General features: G+C 36.2%; 1 long non-coding RNA gene across 2 annotated transcripts; it reads left to right on the top strand.

Annotated features, from left to right (window-relative positions):
* Positions 1-8,930: 8,930 nt before the first annotated feature.
* Positions 8,931-16,590, top strand: LOC125495459 (uncharacterized). 2 transcript variants are annotated; one of them, XR_007272188.2, is made up of 3 exons: positions 8,931-9,279; positions 9,384-9,667; positions 13,857-16,590. It is a non-coding gene; the product is annotated as an uncharacterized LOC125495459 (long non-coding RNA). The 2 variants fall into 2 exon arrangements; XR_007272187.2 differs by lacking the exon at positions 13,857-16,590 and having other exon boundaries at positions 9,384-9,895.
* Positions 16,591-23,885: the final 7,295 nt, after the last annotated feature.

Raw genomic sequence — 23,885 nt, 5'->3', positions numbered from 1 at the left:
GGTGGGAGCGGAGTGTGGGGTGGCAGAGCGGGAGCGGAGGGAGGGAGGGTGAGCGGAAGGGAGGCAGGGAAGGAGAGCGAGAGTGGGGGAGGGAGGGAGCAGAGGGAGGAAGGGGAGGGAGCGGAGGGAGGGAGGTGAGCGGAGAGGGGGGGGAGGGGAGAGGAGATGGGGAGGGAGGAGGAGCGGAGGGACGGGAGGAAGGGGAGGAAGGGGAGGGGAAAGGGGCGGAGGCAGGTGAAGGAGAGCGAGAGTGGGGGAGGAGGAAGGGGAGGGAGCGGAGGGGAGGTGAGCGGAGGGGAGGGAGGGAAGGGAGCGGGAGCAGGAGCAAAGGGAGGAGGGAGGGAGAGGGGAGGGAGCGGGGAGGAAGGGAGGGAGCGGGAGGGGAGCGGAGGGGAGAGGGGCGGAGGCAGGGGAAGGAGAGCGAGAGTGGGGGGAGGGAGGGAGGGAGCGGAGGGGAGGAGAAGAGGGGAGGAGCGGGGGGGGGGGGGAGGAGGGGAGCGGAGCGGAGGAGGGAGGAAGGGGAGGAGCGGGAGGGGGGGAGGAGAGGAGCGGAGCGGAGGGAGGGAGGGAGGGGAGGGGGAGCGGAAGCGGAGGGGGGGGGGTGGGAGCGGAGTGTGGGGTGGCAGAGCGGGAGCGAGGGAGGGAGGAGCGTGAGGGAGGGAGAGCGGGAGCATAGCGTGAGGGAGGGAGAGCGGCAGGCGAAGGTGGTGGGAGTGGAGGAGGGAGGAGGAGGGAAGGGAGGGAGGGGAGCGGAGGGAAGGGAGGGAGGGGAGCGGAACGAAGCATGAGGGAGGGAGGGGAAATGGAGCGGGAGGGGAGGGAGGGGGAGCGGAGGGAGGAGAGCAAAGCAGGAGGGTGGAGGGAAGCGGGTAAGAGGAGGAGGTAGGGAGGGGAGCGGACGGAGCAGAGGGAGGGGAGCGGAGCTGAGGGGAGGGGAGGGTTAGCAAAGGAGGAGGGAGGGTTAGCAGAGGAAGGGAGGAAGCGGTAGGAGGGGGAGGAGAGGGGAGCAGAGGGAGGGAAGGGAGGGAGGGAGCAAGGGCAGGAGGGGGAGGGAACGGAGGGAGGGAGAGGAGGAGGCAAGGGAGGGAGGGCGGGGAGGGGGAGGGAGGGAGTGAGGGAGAAGGAGGAGGAAGGAGCAGAGGAGGCAAGGAGGGAGGGGGAGCGAAGGGAGGCAAGTGAGGGGAGGGGGAGCGAAGGGAGGCAAGTGAGGGGAGGGGGGTGAAGGAGCGGAGGAAGGGAGGGAGTGGAGGGGGAGCGGAGGGAGGGGAGCGGAGTAGGAGGGAAGGAAGGGAGCGGGAGCGGGAGCGGAGGGAGGAAGGGGAGCAGAGCAGGCGGGAGGGAAGGGAACGGGAGCGGAGGGAGGAAGGGGAGGGAGGGCGGAGCGGAGGAAAGGGAGGGGAGGGGAAGCAGAGGGAGGGAGTGGAGGAGGAGCGGAGGGAGGGAAGGGAGCAGAGTAGGAGGGAGGAAGGGAGTGGAGCGGAGGGCGGAAGGGGCTGTGCCTAGGGGTGGAGGGGAGGGGGTGCGGAGGGAGGAGAGCGGGAGCGAAGGAGGGGAGCGGGAGGATGGGAGTGGAGGGAGGAGGAGCGGGAGGAGGGGACGGAGCGGAGGAAAGGGAGGGGAAGCAGAGGGAGGGAGTGGAGGAGGAGCGGAGGGAGGGGAGCAGAGCAGGAGGGAGGGAAGGGAGTGGGAGCGGAGGGCGGAAGGGGAGGGTGTGCCTAGGGGTGAAGGGAGGGGTGCGGAGGAGGAGAGCGGGAGCGGAGGGAGGGGAGCGGGAGCGGAGGGAGGGAGCGGGAGGGAAGGGAGCGGGAGCACAAGGAGGGAGGGAGGGGGAGCAGAGCAGGAGGAGGGAGGCAAGGAGCGGAGCGGAGGGAGGGGAGTGGGAGCGTAGGAAGGGGACCGGAGCATGGGGGGGAGGGAAGCGGAGGGGGGGGAGGAAGGGGAGCAGAGCACAAGTAGGGGAGCGGGAGTGGAGGGAGGGTAGGGGAGGGGGATGGGGTTGGAGCGGAGGGGGGGAAGGGAGGGTGCGCGTAGGGGGGCAGAGGGGAGGGGTGCGGAGGGAGGGGAGCGGAGCTTGAGGGAGGGGGAGCGGGAGGGATGGGAGTGGAGGGAGGGAGGGGGAGCGGGATGGAGGGAGGGAGGGAGGGAAGGGAGCACAGGGAGGAGGAGGGGAGCGGAGGGGAGCAGAGGACGAGGGAGGGAGGGGAGCGTAGCAGGAGGGAGGGAGTCAAGGGAGGGGAGGGGGAGCGGGAGCGGAGGGAGGGGAGTGGGAGCGTAGGAAGGGGAGCGGAGCATGGGGGAAGGAGAGCGGGAGCGGAGGGAGAGAGGGGAGTGGAGGGAGGAAGGGGAGCAGAGCACAAGTAGGGGAGCGGGAGTGGAGGGAGGGAGCGAATCGGAGGGAGGGGAGAGGGAGGGGAGGGGGGGATGGGGTTGGAGCGGAGTGTTAGTAATAGTTGATACATAATAAGCTTACAACAAAGTCAAAACTTACTTACATCAATTATGGCAAATATGAAAAATTACAATTTTCAAATATAATTTTTAGACACGAGTTAATACTAGAATAGTGATCCATATACGAATCCATACAAAAGGGATATAAATAATTTTAAAAAAGTAGTTTATTAGTACTTAAATATTAATTATAGTTAGATAATTAGATTTAAAAATTAATATATTTTCAACTATCAGCACATTGTTAGATAACCTACTTTTAAAAATTGACATTGATATATTATACACTAATAAAATTCAATTATTTAATTAAATTGACATTGATATATTACATTTTGGTTTTTGTAGTTTGATATGAAATGTTACATATTTTAGTTGTCTATATCTTGACAATTTTTTTAGTGTATAATATATGAATGTCAATTTAATCTCTATTCTATATGTGAAGAGGGGTAGGACACCAAAATATATAAATTCTTATTTTACCCCCAACAAATTAAGCAAATTATACCTAATAGAATAAGAGAAAGGAAATAAAGAGAAAATTTAAAAAAAATCAAAGGAGAAACATAGATTATCAAATCAGTAACTTCTCAAATATCAAAATTGTATTTTTTTTTTTAAAATACATACCCGTTATTTGGTGGGAAAAATTCCATGATTAATTGTCAATATGCAATATGTAGTTAAATGCTCCATAATCGTATTCCTTTCTATTCCATAATTTATCGTAAACAACAAAAACCAACAAAACACGGCAAAAAACACTTTGATGTTTTTGGGTAGTAAAGAATATTATATATATAACACTAAATGTATACGAAGTGGTTGCACTTTGCACCGAGAAATTTCTTGATGAAGTTATTCATTATTGTTACCTTATTGTTATTTTGTCAATCAAGCGTTGATTTTTGGGTAGTGAAAAATGATATTTATACATAAGCGTAATGTTATCAATGGTTTGGTTTAAAGAAGCGCTAAATTTGTAGTTCATGAATTCTTATTAGCGAGACTATTCTATTTAAGTTTGAGATTATACACAAGAATATATGCTTGCATCGCGTGCTTATAAAACTAGTAAGTACTTATATTAACTAGTAATTCCAAAAAAATATTAACTACTAATACGCAAAAAATAAATGAGTTACACTTTATTTTCACAATCAGTAATACTTATTTATATTAATCAGTAACACCTACTTATATTAACCAGTAACTTCAAAAAATATTAAACATTAATTTCCAAAGAATAAATGAGTAATACTTATATTAATGAGTAATCCATAAAATATGAATGAGTAACAACTACTTATATAACACCCATAAATCAGTAATGAGTAGTTGTATAAATAGTAACTCCAAAATATAAATGAGTAACACCTACTTATATTAATCAGTAACACGCAAAATATGATTAACACCTACTTATATTAATTAGTAACACGCAAAATCTGAATAAGTAACAACTACTTATATAATCTCCAAAATATGAATCAGTAATTTCTAGTTATATAAATTAGTAATTAATTTTCAAAATATGAATGAATAACACCTACTTATATTAACCACTAACCACAACATATGAATCAGTAAAGCCTAGTTATATAAATTAGTAACTTCGAAAATATGAATGACTAACACCTATTTATATATTAATTAGTAACCCCAAAAATATGATTGGTAACACCTACTTATATGTAATCTCGAAAATATGAATCACTAATGCCTACTTATATAAATCAGTAGCCCCCAAAATATCAATGAGTTATATTAACAGGTAACCTCGAAAATATATGAATCACTAATGCCTACTTATATAAATCAGTAAATTCCAAAATATCATTTAGTAAAACCTACTTATATTAACTAGTAACTCCAAAATATGAATCACTAACCCCAAAAATATGAATCAATAATACCTGCGTATAATAATCAGTAACACGAACTTATATTAATCAGTGATGCATGACTAATAATACACAGTAACCCCTAAAGATATGGATCACTAACATGTAGATATTTAGATGAGTAACTCAATGATTGTAACCCCAAAAGATATGGATCACTAAGCATGTGATGTCTTTAACTCAAAGACTACAAAAGCTATGAGCAAATTACTTAAATTAAAGGAAAATGAAGGGAAAAATACATAAGGCACAATCAGGGAAATAGCCCATGTTCATAACATCTTCAACGACCCTACTAACAAAGCAATGGACACTGTTGCTAAGTGGGAATAACTTAAACGAAAAGTACGTAGATCTAGTTTCTGCTTATGAATTTCAAGTTCGTGATCTCATTTATTGTATTTTCATTTACCTGTACCTTCATATTATTTATAAATTTTTTTATGTTACTATTATTGTTTGGACAATTTCATATTATTGTTTATGTTATAAAATCTAAAAGTCGAAAACATTAAGTGAAAGTATTGGGTCAGACCGTCTGACCCAATACTTTCCGTCGGACGGCAAGTTGACGACGACATCAACAACGTACCTCTGCGACTGCAACAACAAACAAATCAGAACAAAGAAAGAGGATGAGTGAATAAAAAAAATCATGTTGAAGAAAAAAGAGAAGCACAGAAGAAGCAAGTCCCAGTCTCCCGCGAACGCTTTCAAAGGCCACCAGTTGATGAATTCATCAATCTCTCTCCTCTTGTCTAGATTAAATGATTTTGATGGCCTTTCGAGTTGCACGGCCTATATTAGTGTATATGATATGACTAGAAGTTGATGCAATTATTCGACTATACCTAATATAAGTATTATTCCCTTTACATCAATAAATGGCAAAAGATTTTGATGGAAAGAATTCTTCATGAAGTTCGACAACAGGCCAGTTGCGAGATCACACCTGACTCTTCTTCTTCATCTTCTTCATTAAACAAAATGGTTGTGGTGGTCACGAGTCTGTGATTATGAGATATACAATCTACAGGTTTGTCTCTTCTTCTTCATCTTCTTCATCATTTCATTTTCTCTCTCCTTCTTCGTAGCTTAGATTTGTTTCAGTTGGACTTTATTGTGTTTCAGTTGGACTTTGTTTTGTTTCAGGTGGACTTTATTTTGTTTCAGTTGGACTTTGTTTTGTTTCAGTTGGACTTTGTTTTGTTTCAGTTGGACTTTGTTTTGTTTCAGTTGGACTTTGTTTTTTTTCAGTTGGACTACCTGAAAAAGAATGAAGACTACCTGAAAAAAAATGAAGACTACCTGAAAAAAGAATAAAGACCAACTGAAACCCAAAGTAAGTCTAACTGAAGTACAAAAACCAACTGAAAACAAAATGAAGACTACCTGAAAACAAAATGAAGACTACCTGAAAAAAAATGAAAACTACCTGAAAAAAAATTAAGACTAACTGAAAAAAAATTGGAACCACCTGAAAGTCGTCCGACCAAAGATTATGGTCGGACGAGTTCGACACAATACGTTCTCAAACATTAATTAGTAACCTATGTTTAAGTCAATCATTGACTAAGCTAATCAATAAACAATAATTATTGATTATGCAAAAAGTTGGGATTATGATTCACAACATTCAATGAAAGTTGAAGAGCAAGGTAGAATTTTACTTCTTAAGCAAAGTGAAATGGAAGAACAAGAAGAACACAAAGCAAGTTTAGCGGGCTTTACAGGAACTTCGGGCTGAAATTCATGAAAGATAAAAAACATGAAATGTTATGGGCTTTGGAGTAAGGCAGTCCACAATATAATATACACAAGGGGAGAAAAAAGAAATAAGATCAAAGGAATTTAGATGCAAGAAGCCATTGAGAAAAAACACTCCCAACATAAGGAGAAAATGTAAACAAAAAAAAAAAAGAGAACAAGTACATATTACAAAACTGGTTGCAAATTAAAGCTTATATATGGGCTAAAAAGGACTACTGATAGCAAGATTCTATTATTGTTGTGGTGAGGATTTTAAGTTTTAACTTAGATAAAAGAACTTAAACTAGTTTTTTTTAAGAAACTCGAGCTATTAAAGTTACTTCACTTACTTGACTTACTTTATACAAGTTAGTATGTATTTTGTTTATTTGTTAAGAAAGAAAGTCGAACATATTTGAATTGACTTTGACCCGACCCGAGTTGACCCGAGCAATTGAACGTGTACCCGACTCGAAATTTCATGGATCATAGACGGACCAAACCCGAATGGGACAAATGTGTACCAAACGTAATTTGAATGCAACGTTGATTAGAATACGATCCAACTCGTATCTGATCCGCATGACCCGTTTTGCCACATCTAGATGAAACCATGTACGTAAAATTTTACTTCATATGTTCTTTTGTAGTTCCATCATTTTAATTTTAATTTTTTTCAATATATAATTTTAACAGTCAATAGTTTAATAATTAATTAGTAATATAAGCAGTAAAGTTTAATAATGCAAAAACACATTGAAAACAAATTCAACAACGTATTACATAAATGAAATTGAATGAACCTATGTAGTATGATAGAACTATAAGACGTCGTTCTAAGTGGTACCAATAAGAACTTGAAACTGGAACCCATTAGAATTAGGGATTTGGAGAATAATTAGGTATACAGTTCTGAACTCGAAACTCGTTTAAAAGACACGATTTTCGATCCGATTATTTCAAGTATCACCTCTTGGAACCAAACCTGGAAGCATTTGTTACATGATCAGTTTTTTTTTACGATGGTTAAACAAAGCAGAAAGTCAATATCCTTCCTTTCTCGCTGTAGTCGCGAGTATGTGGGCATCCATGACATTTTCTCTACTAAGGTCCTGTTCTTTTGAACTTATTTTGGCTAAACTGAAGATGAATTAACTGAAATTAATTGAACTAAACTGAGATTAATTGAACTGAATTGAAATTAATTTAACTGAACTGAAATTAAATGAAATCAGAGAAACTGAACTGAATTGTATATTTAATTTTCTAAAATAATAATCGATAATAATCAATAAGTCTTAACATAATATTATGAATACTTATTAATAATTAATTATCAATAATACTAATAATAATAATAATAATAACAACAAAAACAATAACGAAAACAACAACAACAACAACAACAACAACAATAATAATAATAATAATAATAATAATAATAATAATAATAATAATAATAATACTAATAATAATAATGACAATAGAAATATAAAAAATAAAAATTAATACAAGAAAAGTAAAACGAAAGATTTTGCTAGTTCCTTGATAGATATAATAATTGGTGTTATATCCTTGTTGCAACTTGAGACTTTGATCAGTGCTTCCACAATTTCTTTTGAGTTTGTCTTGATGGTTAGTGCTTAGCATTTTCCTAGGAAGTCTAATATGCCCTTGTGAACTGCATATGCTTCTCTCTAAAGTGGGCTGTTTGCAAATATTTTCCCCGCATATTCTTGTGTTAGGTATAATTTACCTCTTGTCCAAGCTATGGCTGCTTTCCACTTTGCGCCAATCTTTCCTTTCCATGCCCCATTTTCATCCGTTCGCGTTTTACATGTTACACTTTCATCACTTTTCACATATGACAATGTAAAACTTTGAGGACATATATCTTTAATTTTGTATTTGTAAAAATTATGAAAAGTACTGATGAATGATACTATTAACTAGAATTGGGAGTAACCCAATCATTATTTTCATCCTATTTTCATGAGTAGAGTTTATGAGTTGGTTTAATTTAGAATTTATGTTTAATCATTGATGTTGATTTGGTGACTTAGTTGATGTGAGCTCCATCACCTTTTGATCTTTTTTGTTGTTCATTTAGTGGTTTTCTTTTATGTGGTTGACCTTCATGATTGATTGATTAGTTGATATAGATACATCATATTAATTTGGGTTTGATTTTTATTCCTAACTTGGCCTAATTATGTGATAATACTTCGAAATATATGTTTTTTTTTGTCATAATTAGGACTCTAAACTCCCTAACAACGATTTTAGAGGTGTTTAGGTTTGTTTATTCCCTTTTCATATCCTCAACACATGTCAATCCCTATATCTCTACTCGGTTGTTTAGGTTTGTTTCTTATAAGACAAACTCTATTTTTATTAACATATAAATCATAAATGGTCAAAGTGAAATTTATAAATAGTATAAATGTCAAAGTATAACATGTTACTCCCTCTGTTTCAAATTATAAGGCATTTTAGCTAAAAGAATTTGTTTCAAAATATAAGGCATTCTACAATACCAATGTAAGATTAAATGCAACTTTATATTATCAAGATGATCTTATAGGTTATTTTGTATTATCAATACAATATTTAATGTCAATTTTTGTTACCCATGCAAATCTAACTAAAATTAACAAAATTCTTAATCTGTGTGCAAAAACCGACTTTGAACAGAGGGAGTTAAAAAAAAGGAAATATTATTTTAGTCAACCGTGTGTGAGAAGTTTTACATGATTAATTAACCGCGTCGCGTGTAATAAGTTAATCAAGAGGACCGTTATTAACATTAAACCCTCCTCATAACCGCGTAACACTGTCAAAACTTACACCGCCTCATTTGATAAAAGCACCCCTTAATCCTCATTGCATAAATTGCAGAGCGAAATTCCAAACCCTAATGAAAAATTCCCCTCTTTCTTTCAGGGAATTCGACGATAATCCAAATTCCACTTCTTCCTCAAACATTATGATGGAATGCGAAGTTCCGGAATTCGAAATTCCAAATTCCATCTTTCTATTTCTGGATATCAATTTCCGTAATTGAAAATCTTCAATTCATGTGAGTGGTAATTGATTGCCGTGTTTTGAATTATCGCCTTCTGAAGAGCCAACAATGAAGATCTCTTTGATTTTGCTATGTAGTTACATTGAGGTAATTTTTATTTTTTCAATTTCAATTTCTCCCAATTTTGTTGTTTTTCCTTTTCTTATGATTTCGGGACTAATTTGGTACGTTAATGGGTGGGGATTTTGCAGTTATTGGAGTACGAAGAACGAATGTATAAGTTAGAAGGTTGTTAGAAGGTTGTTTGAAGGTATTGGTTCTTCGTAGGCAGACTTACGTTTTCTACGATCAATTCTTTGTAATCGTATGGGTGCGCCTCCACTTCTGCGAGGCATGCGCCTCCTTACGCCTTCGCGCCTTATCTAGGTTTGACAATGTCCGAGGAAGATGTATTGTCATCCGTGAGACCGTGAGTGGATTTTTGACATGATAAAGAAGATCACACTTCTTGCCAAAGATGTTATCCTCTCTATAGGTTTTTCTCTCCACCGATTAACTACAACTTTTTTATTTTCCATTTAGTTATTGTTTTCTAATCTATGCTAAATTTTTCTGCTACTGAGTAATTGTATAGTAGTTAACAAATGTGATTTAAGCATATTATTTGCCACGAATCCTACTGTGCTACTTTCTCCTAAAAAGTATTACTTGTGTGTGGATTTAGTAATTACATGTCCAAGTAACATTAGGTATTTGTCGAACGTGTTTTTGCTTAGATCATGTGATGCATGGTTAGTGAATTGCTGATTTAGAGATTATAGGGAAGAAATATCTTAAATGTTGCTTGTCTGGTGGTTCATTTCTAACTATGCGCGGAGTATTAGGTGCTCACATACACGTATATAATTTTAATGCTTCTTGTTCATTGGGTTGTTGTGCTAACTCATCAAAGTTGTTGATTTGAGGTGAAATGTTTTATCGAGAACAAAAGAGTAAGGGAGATGGGTTTCAGAACCCAGAAGTCTTATAAATTATTTGACTACATGTAATAAATATTATTAATCTTATGTTATCTTATTTCTTTGTTTATACAATGCTTTTTATTTGAAATTACCCTTAAAAGCATATTGAAATATTAGTTCCTATATGCCAATACAATGTGAATATTAGGGTAACATTAGAGATTGGAACAAAGATCAAGGAGCTATAGGAAGTGGTAGGGTGGGTGTATATTTATTATACCAAGACATGCCATACTAAACTTTTCTTTTTGGGGTGACATTAACTTAGCTTTGCTAAACTATACTTGTACTTGAAGCTGTAAAATAAGCAGGGCTTCAATTTGTACCATCTGATGTATGATTTGGAGGTAGGCTGAATGACAATGCTGGTCGTATACTAGTTCATAGTTTTATGATGTTGAGTTTATGTTCTTGTGGTTCTGTTGTGAAGTAGTTTGAGTTCAGTGCTCAATGGATGGAAAACTTTCCTTGAGGAAGTATAGTGATGCCTGAAGTGGCTGAAGAGATCATATCTCTCTGCCTAGTCTTCTCTGCTTCTGATCAACTTTGGGATTTGGTATTATAAAGCAAGTAAAATGATGCTATTATTCAAGCTTTTGTAGCCTTGCTGTTAGATGTTTGTTTCTATAGGGTGTGGCGGACAACAGATGTTAAATTAGAGTTTACAAGAATTGTGAATTAAGTGGAATTGAGTTGCCCCCCCTTGCTTTACATATCACTTGGGTCAAAAAAGCAGGTGAGTAAAGGTTTAAGGTTGTTTAGGTGATGCGTCAAGGAAGGTGCTCCTATCAAGGTATAAGAGGGGTAATGTTTTGAGGGTTCATTGCAAAGAGCTTTACTATTTTGGGAGCAATGTGTTGTTGAGTTTTGTGATTCGTTATGGTTGGTATTGTGAATGAATTTGTTTTACCCATGAGAGATCTACCAACAAGCTCACTATTTTAGGAAGAAATGGGAATTTTGATTTTATGGTCATTGTTGCGTATTGTATTTGTGATCTGATTGACCAGTGACGTAATTAATGGTGATTCTAGGTTGGAAACTGGTGTTCAGAATAAAGGGTATGGGGAGCACCCACACCCAATAGCAAAGGTTTCTTGTATGATGAAGTGCGTGAGAGATGATCTTTGTTTAGATGAAATTATATGCGGACCTGACTTGGGAAATCACTTGAAGGTTTCCTCAATAATATTAGAGATTGGGACTAAGATTTAGGAGAGATATGAAACGGGAGGCTGGGTGTATTTTTTATCGTACAAAGTTATGTTATGCTAAACTGAATAGATTCTTGGTGACAACTTGTTTATACTATATTGTACTTGTATTTAATGCTGAAAAATAATAAGAGCCTTAGTTGGGGACGATGTGATGTATACTTTCAGGATAAGGTAGATGTGAATGCTTGTTTTAGTTCAGCTCACTTAGAGGCAGTTCATAGGATGCTTAGTTTTGTTATTCTTGTGGGTTTGTGGCAATTGTAATTTGATGTTAGAATTGAGTGGATGGAAGCTCTACTTGAAAGAGTATGGTCATGCCTAAAGTGGCTAGAGTGATGTTTTTTATATGAAGCAAGTGATCGATGCTATTCTTTTGGTGGATGTTTCAATGGGCATATTGCTGATAACTAACGGGAAATTCATACTGAGAGGGTGACAATATTAATGAATTACTGGTATTGAGTTGAGTGTCCCCCCTCCCTGCCTTGCTTGTTTCTGAGTAACTGAGAGGAAATGATCTGAAACAATTGCACACCACTTGGAAAAAAAAGTTACATAAGGTTTGAGGCTATTTTGGTGATCTATATATAGTGGAGTAAAGTTTTCGGGGTTTGTTGTAAACAAATCTATGACTGATTATGGTAGGTATTGTGACTGAGATTTGTGCAACTTGTTTATGAGAGATTTGTTCACAAGTTAATGTTAATGGTGAAATTGGGAATTTGGATTTCTTGTCATTATTGCGTATTGGATTTGTGATTGGATTGACCACAGATGGTATCTATTATAAGTCGAGGCTGGAAAATTGTATTGAGAACCAAGTTTATGAGTTAAGCACCAATAACTCTTATTTCTTGTACAATGAAGTGAGTGGAAGAGTCTTGTTTAGGTTATATGTGCACCTGATTTAGAAAATTATTTGCAGTTATTTGACATTTTAACATTATTTTTTACATTGAAGACAACAATGCTTACTGTTGTGCCCCCAGATTGGTGTCAAATTTTCTTTTGAGAATTGGAAAGGAAACTCTACACTTGTGTTTTCATTTTTCTCTTTTGATCCACAAACCTAATTTTTGTGGTTTTATCTAATTCCTTCTCTTTTTCTCTCTTCGTAGCTCTTTTTCTAACTACATGTAATAACTACTCTTAGTCTTTGTTTCTGTTTATTGTATCATCTTTAATCTCTTCTTCATGTGAGAATGAATTATTATTATATTAGATGTTACTATTCAGAGAATACATGAAAAGTATTCCTAGTCCCTAATTCATTACTGACATTAGAGTTTGGAACAAAGATTGCGAAGTGATATAAGTGGGAGGGTATTGTACCGAATCATGTTCACTGGAATTATAATATTGACGTAAACTTTTGTCCTAATTATACTTATATTTAAACAAGAATAATCAGAGTCTTAGGTAGGTACCATGTGATGTATGAATTTTTGAGGTATGAGAGGATGTGAATGCTTGTGATAAGCTAAACTCTCTTACTGCGGTGCATAGGATGCTGAGTTATATATTAGCTGTGGGACTCTGGAGAATGTGCATGGCAATTGCCTAAAGATATAGTTTATTTATGTTTAGTGCTCCCTACCTTCGTATCGACTTTGGGATAATTTATTATGGAGCAAATGAACTGGTGCTATCGTTCTAGCTTTCATCATATTGTCGTTCTAGTTGGTTATGAAAATATCCGATGATCTCACTTAATGTCGCACATTCCATACCTCCTTTAATTGATCCTTTGGTTAGGAAAACATATTGGAGTGATCTCATACTCTTATATTGGTTATAAATTTTGGTTGCCCCGTTCTATGTATGTCGATGGTTTTATAGTTAATTTACGGGTGTAATGGATGGGAGCTATGATATTGAAGATTGAAAATTGTGTGTTGATTGCTAAAGAAAAGTGGGGGAGTGGTGGTGCCGCATGCCCTCATCTGGCTAAATTTGTAAATAATCCAGTCTTATAGGCTTTACCTTATATCTTTGGATTTTTGGATGTTATGTAATAGATCAAGATAAGCAATTTTTCTGTTAGATGATCATATGGCATATAGGTAAGAACAAATGTGAAATTACAGTTGACAACAATTAAGAAAATAGAGGAATTGACCCCCCCCCCCCTTTGAGGCAAATTAAGGTGATGTGTATATCATGTGATGTATCCAAGGCCTATCAAGGTACTAGTGGAGTGATGTTTTCAGGGTTTATTATGCATGTTAAGTATTTAGGGATCCTGGTTTTGAGTTTTGTAGTTGGTTTTGGAAAGAGATAGACTAATTTATGGGACATCTATTGACAAGCTGTCCTTGTTGAGGAAAATGGGATGGTGATTCAGTTTGTTTGGATTTAATTGTCATTGTTTAGTGGTTTTGTGATCTGATTAACCGGGTATAATATTAATGACAATTCTAGGCTGGAATATTGTGTTCAGAGTAAGGAACAATAGTGATCATCCAATGACCATAGTTTCTTGCAGGTTTCCTCAACATCACAGAATAAAGATTGAAGCAAAGATTTAGGAGAGGTAGGTAGTGGGATGGTGGGTATATTTTTTATTTTATTCAGATATGGTAGTTTAAATTGAAAATATTTTTGCTCGCAGTTTATCTTTGCTATGATATACTTGTATTTAAAGCTGGAAAATAATCAGTGTGTTAGGTAGGTACCATGTCATGTATAACTTCCAAGTGTGGTTGATGTCAATGCTTGTTGTCTACTAGCTTACTTAGGCAGGTAGTTTTGTATATTCTTATGGGTCTATGGGAATTTGATATGATGCAAGTTCTGAATGGACGGACTACATTCTCTGAAAGAGTATGGTCATGTTGGAAGAGTATGAAGAGATTGGTCATTACTGTCTTGTCTTCTGTTGCATCAAATTTTGGTTTGCAGCAATATAAGAGGAAATGCTTTGAGGTAATTGTGTACATCTTGGGAATAAAAAGGTGACATAAGGTTTAAGGCTCTTTTGGTGATGTGTTCATCATGTGATGTATAAGTGGAGTAATGTTTTCGGTGTTTATTGTAAACATGTTAAAGAATTTTTAAAGGAAGTGATGGGTTTCGGGGGTTTGTGCTCTTTTGCAGTTCGTATCTATCGTGAATCACATCTGTGAGATCCTTTTATGGGAGATGTGTTGACGACTTAGACATTATGTTAACCTATATGTGTGTTGAAGTGATTTACTGATTGTTCTATTTTTAATAAGCAAATCTTCATTTTTAAAAAAATATTCTTTTTTCAGAAAAATGTCGTTTTAAAAATTATTTTCCTCCAAAAAAATATGTTCTCTTTTCGCTGAAAATATGTTTTATATTTGATACGCATATGTTCAATTTAAGTAATTGAATTCTAGTAATATTTAACTTCAACAAGAAAATGTTCATTTTCATAATTGGATTCTGGTAATGTTCCACTTTAATAGTAAGACGTTCTTTTTCTTAAAAGAATTATTGTAATGTTCAATTTCAACAAGTAAAATGGTCGTTTCAGTAAGTGCATTTTTGTAATGTTTTACTTTCAACAGTAAAATGTTCGTTTTCATATTCGGAAATGTTCTATTTTGTATGTTGGAGCACAGTTCTCATTGTGCTCATGGGAGCACAAACCAGAAAAGTGCTCGTATTAATGTTCTAGTGGAGTAATGTTTTTTAAGGTTTTTTCTGTTTACATGTTTAGTATTTAGGGGCCCAATGTTCAGTTTTGTGGTTGGTTTTGTGGATTTTTAGTATTTAGGGGCCAGTGTTCAGTTTTGTGGTTGGTTTTGTGAATTAGATTTATAAGACTAATATATAAGTGATCTGTTGACAATTTAACAATCTAATCGTGTTGAGGAAATGTGAATAGTGACTAAGTTCATTTAGATTTAATTGTCGTTGCTTAGTGGTTTTGTGATCTGATTGACTAGATAAAATATTAATGACAATTTAAGTTGTATATCTTTTTCAAAGCAAAGAACAATGGGTGCATGGTGATCATCCAATGACCACGATATCTTGTATGATGAAGTGAGTGAAAGAGAGTCTTGGTTTCCAGCAAATGACAAGAAATACTTTGTATGAATTGTATACTAGTTGTGGAAAAAACGAGGTGACCTAAGGTTTTAGGCTATTTAGGTGTGTTGTCGAGATTTGATAGTTATTACGGTTGGTATTGGGGATGAGATTATGTGATTATTTGGGGAAAATGGGAATTTGGATTTATCCTCATTATTGTCGGATTTGTGTTTTGATTGACCAAAGATAGTATTAATGACAAGTCGGGGGTCGATAATTGTGTTTAGCATTAGTGGTGTGTATGCTGAGCACCCAATAACTATGGTTATTTGGATGATGAAGTGAGTGGAAGAGAATCTTGCATAGATGTCAAGTAATCGATCAACATACAACAATTTTTCTGTTTGATGATTATATGGGCAATGAATATGAAATTAGAGTTGACAACAATAAAAAAAATTAGTGGAATTGAGTTGGTCCTTCCCCTCATGATTTTGGCGAAATATGAGAAAATGAATTAATGATTTGAATTAATTATATACTACTTGGGGAAAAGAAAGGTGACATAAGTTTTGAGCCTATTTAGGAGATGTCATTATCATGTGATGTACTTGAAATGTTCCCCTATTAATGTACTAGTGGAGTAATGTCTTTAGTTTTTTTTTTCTTTTTTCTTTTTACATGTTTAGTATTTAGGGGGCCTGATGTTAAGTGTTGTGGTTGGTTTTATGAATGAGATTTTAAAGACTAGTATATGAGTGATCATAAGTTTTTGGCCTATTTAGGAAATGTCAATATCATGTTATGTACCACAATAGTGCTTCTATCAATGTACTAGTGGAGTAATGTAATGAGGTTTTTTCATTTTACATGTATAATATTTAGGGGCCGGTGTTGAGTGTTGTTAATGAAATTTTTATGACCAATATACGAGTGATTTGTTAACAAGCTAACCTTATTAAGGAAATGTGAATAGTGATCACTTCATTTGGATCTAATTGTCGTTGTTCCTTAGTGGTTTTGTGATCTAATTGACCGGAGATAATATTAATGGCAATTTGAGGCTGGAATATCTTGTTCGGAACAACAAACAATGGTGTGCATGGTGATCAACCAATGACCACGATGTCTTTTATGATGAAGTGAGTGAAAGAGAGTCTTGGTTTCCAGCAAATGAGAGGAATTGCTTTGAATGAATTGTATACTACTTGTGGAGTTGTGGTAAAAAACCAGGTGAGCTAAGGTTTTAGGCTATTTAGGTGTGGAAATGAATGAATAAGTGGAGTAATGTTTTCGGGTTTTATTGCAAAGATGTTAATCGATGTGTTGTCGAAATTTGGAAATTATTATGGTTGGTATTGGGTATGTGATTATTGGGGGGGAATGGGAATTTGGATTTATTCTCATTATTGTTTGATTTTTGATTTGATTGACCATGGATATTATTAATTATAAGACGAGGCTCGAATTTTTTGTTGAGTGTTGATGGTGTCTATGGTGAGCACCCAATAACTCTGGTTTTTCTTGGATGTTGAAGTGAGTGGAAGAGAATCTTGCTTAGATGTCAACTAATGGATCAACGTGGAGCAATATTTTCTGTTATAGGATAATATGCTCAACGGATGTTAAATTAGAGTAATTAAGAAATTAGTGGAATTTAGTTCGTCTTTCCCCTCATGGTTTTGGCGACATATGAGGAAATAAATTAATGATTTGAATTAATTATATACTACTTAGAGAAAAGAAAGGAGGCATAAGTTTTGAGCCTATTTAGGATATGCCATTATCATGTGATGTACTAGAAATGTGCTCCTACCAATGTTTTAAGGTTTTTCTTTTTACATGTTCAGTATTTATGGGTCGGACGTTGAGTTTTGTGGTTGGTTTTCTAAATGAGATTTTAAAGACAAATATATGAGTGATCATATGTTTTGGGCCCATTTAGGAAGTGTTATTATCATGTTATTATGGTTGGTATTGGGGATGAGATTATGGGAGTATTGGGGGAAAGTGGAAATTTGGATTTATTCTCATTATTATTGGATTTGTGTTTTGATTGACCATTGATAATATTAATGACAAGTCGAGGCTCCATAATTGTGGTGAATATTAGTGGTGTGTAAGGTGAGCAGCAAATAATAACTGTGGTTTCTTGGATGATGAAGTGTGTGGAAGAGAATCTTGCTTAGATGTCAAGTAATTGATCAACATAGAGCAATTTTTTTGGGATTATATGGGCAACGAATGTGAATTAGAGTTGACAACAATAAACAAATTAGTGGAATGAGTTGGACCTTCCCCTCATAGTCTTGTGAAATAATACGAAATAAATTAGTGATTTGAATTATTATATACTACCTAGGGAAAAGAAATGTTAAGTTTTGATCCTATTTAGTAGATGCAACTATCAGGTAATGTACTAGAAATGTGCTCCTATCAATGTACTAGTGGAGTAATATTTTTCAGGTTTATTTCTTTTTACATGTTTAGTATTTAGACGGCCGGTGTTAAGTTTTGCGGTTGATTTTGTAAATGAGATTTTAAAGACTAATATATGAGTGATCATAAGTTTTAGGTCTATTTAGGAAATGTCAATATCATGTGATGTACCAGAAAAATGCTCCTGTCAATGTACTAGTGGAGTAATGTTTTGAGGTTTTTTCTTTTTACATGTTTAGTATTTAGGGGCTGGTGTTGAGTTTTGTGGTTGGTTTTGTGTATGAGATTTTTAAGACTAATATATAAGTGATATGTTGACAAGTTAACGTTATTGAGAAAAATGTGAATAATGACTCTGTTCATTTGGATTTAATTGTCGTTGTTGCTTAGTGGTTTTGTGATCTAATTGACTGCAAATAATATTAATGATTAAGGGTGGAATATCATGTTTAGAACAAAGAGCAATTGTGTGCATGGTGATCATCCAATGACCACCATGTATTTTATGATGAAGTGAGTGAAAGAGAGTCTTGATTCTAGCAAATGAGAGGAAATGCTTTGAATGAATTGTATACTACTTAGTGGTAAAAAATCAGGTGACCTAAGGTTTTAGGCTATTTAGGTGTGGAAATGAAGGGATAAGTGGAGTAATGTTTTTGGGTTTTATTATAAAGATGTTAAGCTTTTAGTGAGTAACGTGTTGTCGAGATTTGGGAGTGATCATGGTTGGTATTGGGGATGAGATTATGTGATTATTGGTGGAAAATGGGAATTTGGATTTATTATCATTATTGTTGGATTTGAGTTTTGATTGACTAGGGATATTATTAATAACAAGATGAGGTTTGAAAATTGTGTTTAGCATTGATGATGTGTATGGTGAGCACCCAATAACTCTTGTTTCTTGGATGATGAAGTAAGTGGAATAGAATTTTGCTTAGATGTCAAGTAATGGATCAACATGGAGTAATTTTTTGGTCAGATTATTATATGGCCAACGAATCTGAAATTAGAGTTGACAATAATCAAGAAATTCGTGGAATTTAGTTGGTCCTTCCCCTCCTGGTTTTAGCGAAATATGAAGAAATGTATTAATGATTTGAATTAATTATACACTACTTTGGGAAAGGAAAGGTGACATAAGTTTTGAGCCTATTTAGGAGATGTCATTATCATGTGATGTACTAGAAATGTGCTCATATCAATGTATTAGTGGAGTAATGTTTTTAGGTTTTCTCTTTTTACATGTTTAGAATTTAGGGGACCGGTGTTGAGTTTTGTGGTTTTTTTATTTGTGAATGAGATTTTTAAGGCTAATGTATGAGTGAGCATAAGTTGTGGGCCTATTTACGAGATGCCATTATCATGTGATGTACCACAAAAGTGCTCCTACCAATGTACTAGTTGAGTAATGTTTTGAGGTTTTTTATTTTTACATGTTTAGTATTTAGGGACCTGATGTTGAGTTTTGTGGTTGATTTTGTGAATGATATTTTTAAGACTAATATATGAGTGATTTGTTGACAAGCTAACCTTTTGAGGAAATTTGAATAGTGACTTAGTTTATTGGGATTTTATTGTCGTTCTTGCTTAGTGGTTTTGTGATGATTGACCAGAGATAATATTAATGGCAATTTGAGGCTGGAATATCTTGTTCAGAACAAAGGCTAATGGTGTGCATGGTGATTATCCAATGACCACAATGTCTTTTAGTATGCAGTGAAAGAGAGTGGTTTTGAGCAAATGAGAGGAATTGCTTTGAATGCATTATATGCTACTTGTGGTAAAACCAGATGACCAAATGTTTTAGGTTGTTTAGGTTTGGAAGTGAAGGGATAAGTAGAGTCATGTTTTGAGGTTTTATTGTAAAGATCTTAAGCTTTTATGGAGTGACGTGTTCTCGAGATTTGAGAGTTATTATGGTTGATATTGGAGATGAGATTATGTTATTATTTTGGGGAAAATAGGAATTTGGATTTATTCTCATTGTTGTTGGATTTGTGTTTAGTATTAATGACAAAACGAGGCTGGAAAATTGTGTTCAGCATTGATGATGTGTATGGTGAGCACCCAATAACTTTGTTTCTTGAATGATGAAGTTAGTGGAAGAGAATCTTGCTTAGATGTCAAGTAATGGATTAATGTAGAGTAATTTTTGTGTCGGATGATTATATGGCCAACGAATCTGAAATTAGAGTTGACAAAAATAAAGAATTTAATGGAATTTAGTTGGTCCTTCCCTTCATGGTTTTAGTGAAATATGAGGAAATTAATTAATTATATTCTACATGGGCAAACGAAAGGTGACATAAGTTTTGAGCCTATTTAAGTTCTAGATGCCATTGTCATGTTGATGTACTAGAAATGTGCTCCTATCAGTGTACTAGTGAAGTCATGGGCGGATCCAAGGGGGGGGCCTACCCGGGCCTTGGCCCCCCCCCCCCCCATGGTCCAGAAAAAAAATCAGAAGTTTAGAAGTCTGGAATACTCCCTCCGTTTCCTAAAGATCTTCCCACTTACTATTCCTACAGATACCAAGGAAAATCAAGTTGTGTGGGGCATGGTGTGAGTAAAGTAGGAGAGAGAAAGGGGTTAAGATAAATAAACAAATAAAAAGGGGTTAAAGTAGGAGAGAGAAAGGGAGTAAAATTGAATTAATAATATAATAGTGGACCATATGATAGTGACATGAGAGGGTAAATAGGGAAATTTGTTTTGTCAAATAAGGAATAAAGCAAAAGAGGGAAGATCTTTTGGAAACACCCTTAAACGGAAAGTGGGAAGATCTTTAGGAAACGGAGGGAGTACTAGTTAGTAGTTACAGCCTACAGGCGTGACGTACAGAAGTTGAGAAGTAGGCGACTAGGCGAGAGGATACAGTGCAAGTGCAACAGAAAGTTCAGATTTTAATTTCTTGGTTTCTCCAATCTCCAACTTTATCAAGAAGAGTACCTTACTTTCTTTCTTTATCCCATATTTAATTAGTTAATTATTAAGTGCCTTTAACTTTTCTTATATTTTATTAGTTCTTGCAATTTTCATCCAATCAATTTCAATCTTGTTTTGCTTATGTTTGAATAAAATAATGTAGTATGACTAGTATCGAAGAATTCTCACAAAATCACAATTCACTATAGTACTGATGTTTGATGGGATGAAAAATGCTGATGTTTTTTTTTTTTTTATTTTTAACTCTTTGGTTGTATGACTTGCATATGTTATTGTTATATTGCATATTAAGTTAATAGTTGATTTTTATATCTCATTAATAAAATTACTTAACTAGGATAATTGCTAATTGCTAATTGCTAGACGAAGTATATTATGATTGTGGATCTTTGTCGTTCAAAAATTCATATTTCTTAATTTTTGGTTAGTTAAATTTCTTGTTTGATTTTATGGCCCAGACAATAAAAAATTCCTGGATCCGCCCCTGAGTGAAGTAATTATTTTAGGTTTTTTCTTTTTACATGTTTAGTATTTAGGGGTCCGGTGTTAGTATTGTGGTTGGTTGGTTTTTGAATGAGATTTTTAAGACTAATATATGAGTGAGCATACGTTTTAGGTCTATTTAGGAGATGTCATTATCATGTGATGTACCACAAAAGTGCTCCTACCAATGTACTAGTGGAGTAATATTTTAAGGTTTTTTCTTTTTACATGTTTAGTATTGTGAAAGAGAGTCTTGGTTTCGAGCAAATGAGAGGAAATATTTTGAACGAATTGTATACTACTTGTGGTAAGAAACCAGGTGACCTAAGGTTTTAGGCTATTTAGGTGTGGAAACGAAGGGATATGTAGAGTAATGTTTTCGGGTTTTATTGTAAAGATGTTAAGCTTTTACATAGCGACGTGTTGTTTTTGGAGTTATTATGGTTGGTATTGGGGATGAGATTTTGTGATTAATGGGGGAAAATGGGAATTTGGATTTATTCTCATTATTGTTGGATTTGTGTTTTGACAAGGATAGTATTAATGACAAGTAGAGGCTGGAAAATTGTGTTGAGCATTAGTGGTGTGTTTGTTGAGCACCCAATAACTTTGGTTTCTTGGATGATAAAGTTAGTGGAAAAGAATCTTGCTTAGATGTCAAGTAATGGATCAGCATAGAGTAAAATTAGAGTTGACAACAATAAAGAAATTAGTGGAATTGAGTTGGTCCTTCCACTCATGTTTTGGCAAAATATGAGGAAATGAATTAATGATTTGAATTAATTATATTTTACTTGGGGAAAAGAAAGGTGACATAAGTTTGGAGCCTATTTAGGAGATGTCGTTGTCATGTTGTGTACTAGAAATGTGGTCCTATCAATGTACTAGTGGAGTCAGTGGCGGAGCCAGAATTTTCACTCAGGGGTAGCATAGTATAACTAACTAAAAAACGGTTCATAATATAGAACATAATTTACGTGAACCTTTTTATTCGAAATTAGGAGAGTGTGATGTATTAATTATATAATGAAAGATAATTATAGTTAGAATAGAGCTTGTTGAATATGAAGTGTTACATTGTTTAAATTTACAAGTGTAATTGTTGAAGATGGGAAATTAGGGACATAGGGAAAATTAAAGAAAAAGGAAAAAAAAAAGGGCAAAAGGAATGATTATGAAGTATTATATTGTTTAACTTTACAAATGTAATTATGGAAGATGGGAAATTAGGAACATAGGAAAAATTAAAGAAAAAGGGAAAAAAAAGGAAAAAGAAAAAAGAAAATGGAAAACAACAAAAGGAAAAAAGAAAATGAAAAACACAAACAATGACAAGCGGATTTCGAACCTGAGACCTCTATCTTCTCAGCAACATGCTCTTACCACCGCGGCAACCTCTTTAATCAATTATACACTGCTCGATATAGTATATAAGGTTTTTTCTGTTTTTTCCCCAGCGTTTTTATTTTTTATTTTTTTAGGGGTAGCATATGCTACCCCTTGTTACTAAGTAGATCCGCCCCTGAGTGGAGTAATGTATTCAGGTTTTTTTTTGTTTTTACATGTTTAGTATTTAGGGGCTCGGTTTTAGAGTTATGTGGTTGGTTTTGTGAATGAGATTTTTAAGACTAATAAGAGTTGTCATAAGTTTTGGGCCTATTTTAGAGAGGGCATTATCATGTGATGTATAAGAAAAGTGCTCCTATCAATGTACTAGTGGAGTAATGTCTTGATATTGAGGAAATGTGAATAGTAACTCAGTTGATTTGGATTTTATTGTCGTTGTTGCTTAGTGAAAGAGAGTCTTGTTTGGATGAAATTATATGTCAACCTTATTTGGGAAGTTACTTGATGGTAATCTTAGCGTCAGTATTAGTATTTAAATTACTGATCCTTCCTTAAATTAGTGTCAGTTTTTCTTTTTCGGATGTTCTAAATGAAGCATTAGAGTTGGTTAGCCTGCTTTTTTTCTAGATCTCATCAAATTCGTTTTTTTTTTTGTCTTTTTCCCAACATTTTGTTTTCGTGCTTTTCTCTTACCACTTCGTGTTTTTTAAGAATGTGTATTAGGTGATTTTGATCATGTTTTTTTTTTATATATTTCATCTATCTATAATTCAAGGAGATTACAAGGATTTTTATTAGAAATAATTATTCAAGAAATACATGAATATATTACTCCTTGTGTCACAATATAATGCTAACATTAGAGATTGGAACAAAGATTAAGGAGAGAGAGAAATTGGGAGGGTGTGTATATTTTAAGTTTACTAAGTTATATTGTGTTAAATTGAAAATATTCTTGTTGTCATTAACTTATTTTTGCCATGCTATTCTGATACTTCTTGTGGTTTTTTAATTGCACCTTTTCATTTTTGGCACTATGAATCAACCAACTTTGTTCTATCTCACATGATTATTTAAGAAAAAACATTATCAAATGGGGTCTTGTTAGATTTGTCTCGATGCAAGGATTCCAATTGTCAATTTTTTCATAACTTTTACCTGTGTGCAATTAGAGATTTGACATTCAAAGAAGCATCTCGGCAAACGTAAACCCGAAATAGTGCAATTAAAGAGAACGGATGAAGTATTTAAGGCTCAGAACAAATAGATCCTTAGGTAGGTGGCATGTTAT

Source organism: Beta vulgaris, chromosome 3, assembly GCF_026745355.1.
Source record: "Beta vulgaris subsp. vulgaris cultivar EL10 chromosome 3, EL10.2, whole genome shotgun sequence".
Taxonomy (NCBI): domain Eukaryota; kingdom Viridiplantae; phylum Streptophyta; class Magnoliopsida; order Caryophyllales; family Amaranthaceae; genus Beta; species Beta vulgaris.
This window is presented reverse-complemented; position numbering and strand designations above follow the sequence as displayed.